The 3,871-nt window shown below is 47.8% G+C and overlaps 1 pseudogene; it reads right to left on the bottom strand.

Moving 5' to 3' along the window:
- Positions 1 to 1,507: 1,507 nt before the first annotated feature.
- On the bottom strand, positions 1,508 to 2,428 carry LOC128102884 (mitochondrial fission regulator 1-like; annotated as a pseudogene).
- Positions 2,429 to 3,871: the final 1,443 nt, after the last annotated feature.

Here is a 3,871-nt window from a genome sequence, read left to right as displayed (position 1 = left end):
AGCAAGCAGCATAGAAATCTATAAAGAAAAGGTCACTGAGCATGGTGGCACATGCTTTTAATCCCAATACTTTGGCGACAGAGGCAGGAGGCCAGGCTGGTCTACACAAAGAGTTCTAGGCCAGCCAAGGCTACACAGTTGAGACCCTGTCTTAAGAAAGAAAACAGGAAGGAATAGTTTGTAAGTGAATCCCTCCATCCACTTCCCTTCCCACCCCAAGACTGCCAGAATCAATCAACATAAAGCTATGTCACCCATGAACAAACTTAAAAATGTATATGTGGGGGGTGGGGCAGGTGTTTGTCCATGTGTTCCCCTCCCCTCCCTCCCCTTCCCTTCCCTCTGCCTACCCCCTCCCCCTCCCCTTCCCCTCCCCTCCCCCTCCCCTCTCTTTCCCCTCCCCTCCCTTTCCCCTTCCCTCCCTTCCCTCTCCCTTTCCCTCCCCTCTGTCTTCCCCTTCCCTCCCTTCCCCCTCCCTTCCCCCTCCCTTCCCCCTCCCTTTCCCTCCCCTCTGTCTTCCCCTCCTCTCTACCTCCCCCTCTCCTCCCTCCCCCTCCCCTCCCTTTTCCCTCCCCTCCCCTTCCCCTCTGCCTCCTCCTCTCCTCCCTTCCCCTCTCCTCCCTCTCCCTCCCCTCCCTTTCCCCTCTTCTCCCCCTTTCCCTCTGCCTCCCCCTCTTCCTTCCCCTCCCCCTCCCCTCCCTCCCTTTTCCCTTCCCCTCCCTCCCCCTTCCCTTCCCCTCCCCTCTCCTCCCCCTCCCCTCCCTTTCCCCTCCCTTCCCTTCCCCTCTGCCTTCCCCTCCTCCCTCTCCCCTCCCTCCCCACCCACCCTCTTTTTGTGATGCTGCTCTCAAGCACATCCTTCTGTCTTGACACTACTCTTTAACACTATCATAGGATGAAATGAGAAAGAGTTTCTAAAGAAAATCTCGGTTAGGAATGTGGGTGAATTCCAACCTCAGGACCACAACAATGCTGCTGCAGTACTGTGATATAAAAGATAATGTCTAACAGGACACGTTCAAGGAGAACGCACTCTAATATAGGGGTGATCTCAAGGGGGAAAGTCCACCATGGCATTTTATATTAGCCAGGATAAACTGCCATTCATTCCTCCTTCCTGACTGCTTCATAATTTATATCCAGTGGCACAAGAACAATACAGTTTACACATCAGTTGATGGATAGGATTTGATTTTAGTGCTTTCCTCTTCTCCTGTATATGGAACATATGACTAAATGGGACACTGCATGGATTTTTATCTTTTTTTTCATTGTCATAATGAAAATTTTATTAGATTGAGTTTTACTTGGTTATATTTAAATATAAATAAGAGCCTGCAGGGAAAATTTAACATTAGAAACTGCTCTGTAGTGAAATCCAGGGTTAGATTTGCTTTCTTAACCTAGGCTTCTCTGTAAGTTTGGGGTTTCCAAAGAAACAACTAACTTACAGTGAGAAAAGTAGAAATACAAACGAAGGTGTCATCCTTGCTGGGCACACTGTCCATTAGGAGTTGGGAACATTTTCAATGAAAGCCTTCTTTTTCCCTGTAGACTTCAATATATGCGGGCCAAACCGGGCCTGCTCTGAGGCGGCCTCTGACTCTGGCTTCCGAGTTCCTCTTTCTGCTTCTCCTTGGCTGTAGTGTCCATGCTGATAAGCAAACTTCTTCAAGGCCTCTGCTCCAAGGGCAGCAGGGTCAGTAATGTCCACATCCTCCTCTGACCTGTTGACCGACTGTAGCTTCACACCGTTCATGGCATGTCAGGCGTCTTTGGGTGGCTCTTGGTCAGTCTTTCCAGCATTGAGTTTTTGCTCTCTTTGTTCTTTAATCAGATCGAGAACAGACATACTTCAGTGGAGCGTCAACGGGGGTGGTGGGCAGGGGCGGGGTGGGGTGGCAGGGGGGGGGGAGTGGTGGTGCTCATGTGGAAGAACCTAAGTGGCCTGCACTGGGGCTCTGTAGCCTCTGTAGGGTCATAATCTTGTCAATCTGAGCTCTGAGGGCAGCAAGCTCATTCTTCTGAAAAGTCTCCTCACTGGCCAGGGTTGTCTTGAGACAAGTTTGGAAAGGAAGTGAGCCTGCTTGGGGCTTCTCAAAGCAAGGAAAGCCATCCTTGAGCAGCAGGGGGCTTGGCCCTGACTTCTGCACTGAGTCAATTGAGCACTCTCCTTCTATGGCTACCCACTCAACATCAGCAAAAGACGCCACCACCTCCTCTGCCGGGTGGGTGGATGGGCTCCACTCTGTTGCCTGGCTGGTAAGCTGAAATTCAACTCTTGAACACTGAATCAGAGGTAAATTGGTACCAATTTTCCTTATGATACTTTGAGATGAGCTATATAATTTTCCAGACCAAGGTACCAACTGCATGCTGACTCCAGCTGAAACACCATCCTCATGAGGCACTCAATCCAGCCCAGCATTTCCTGTCTTCCCAACCTGCAGTTCAAGTACTTCAGGCATCCACAGCGGTACATGGTCCGTGGAGCATACTCTGCTGCACAGCAGCCTGCACCTCCCCAGCCACTCCAGGGTCTGATCTTTTAACAGTTGCTATTAGCTATACTCTTATCACTCCTTGACAACCGATGAGAGCGCTTTCGCCCCCATCCTCAATGGAGCTGGGGACTCATCTGCTTTAACACTGTTAGTCTGCTGGTTCAATTTTGTTGTTCTGATTCCTCTTCCCCTGGATACTGGTAGTGTTCTGTATGTTTTCATTCTTGTCAATGTCCATTCCCTCATCTTTAAACTGCCCTCAATGCCCTTGTCTGTTTCTTCCGTTTTCTCTTGGTGATTTGGGGAGGGGGATGGCGCAAATCCTTTATCACAGCAGAATGCAAAACCTCTGGCATGTATATGTATGACAAATACTTTTCTCCCATATATTGTTTAACTTTGAGCGTGACAAAAATTGCTTCTTAAAAATTTAGGACCAATTAAATTTTAAAATATTCAAGCCGCTTTCTTTTGAGGATTTCTAGTTTTTATGATTCAGAAAGCCTCTCTCCATGCTTATATACACATTCTCTTAATTTTCTTCTAATGTTTTGTATAACTGTAAAAATGGTTATATTTATATATTATCAATAAAAATTTATATTATATAGAGAGTATAATTGTCATATAATTATTTTATGCAGTGTGCAGAAGGGCCTGGTTTTATCTACTAGATGGTGTCCTTTCTCCACTGCCTGCTGGTGTTACACATGACTAGGTTCCTGGCCCTGGCTCTTAGAATGTTACCTGTGAGATAGGCAGGGCTACTGTCCCAACAGGTGCAAGGTATCAGCAGCCTGAGCCCTGGTCCCTGCCCAGCTCAGCATCTCTTCTCTTGCTGTTCACCAGGGAAGGGGGAAGGCTTTGGATCATACATGCTCAGCTCAGGCCTTTTCCAGCTCAGGGACGAGGGAAGGGGGAAGGCTTTGGATCACAGTTCAGACCTTTTCCGCATTCTCAAAGCAGCAAATATCTTTTAGCTTAAAACAACAACAACTAAAGAATGAAATTTGTATTATGACACCTACAGACAATGTCCTAAATCACATAAATGACTTCTGTCAAGGACTGCAGAGCCCTCCTTAAGAGACCCCGGTGACAGGCACCCTTGTCCTGGGAGGCTTGGGAGCTGTGGTACCTGGCTTGCTTTTCGTATCTATTCCTGGGCTGAGATTTCCCTTAGGCCAAGCTTTAGCCTACAGCAGAATTTTTTATGGCTGTGAGCTAATCCCCTAGCAAACCCTGGTTTATATAGAAATGCTGACACAGTACTAGCTCTGGTGAGTCAGCTGGGGCCACTGGGTTATTTATGACTCCCTGATGCCAATAGGGGATAATTCTCGTTTAGTGTATTCAGTTTCTGTTGG

The sequence above is a fragment of the Peromyscus californicus genome, unplaced genomic scaffold (assembly GCF_007827085.1).
Source record: "Peromyscus californicus insignis strain IS unplaced genomic scaffold, ASM782708v3 Scaffold_8__1_contigs__length_139910024, whole genome shotgun sequence".
NCBI classification, from domain to species: Eukaryota; Metazoa; Chordata; class Mammalia; order Rodentia; family Cricetidae; genus Peromyscus; species Peromyscus californicus.
This window is presented reverse-complemented; position numbering and strand designations above follow the sequence as displayed.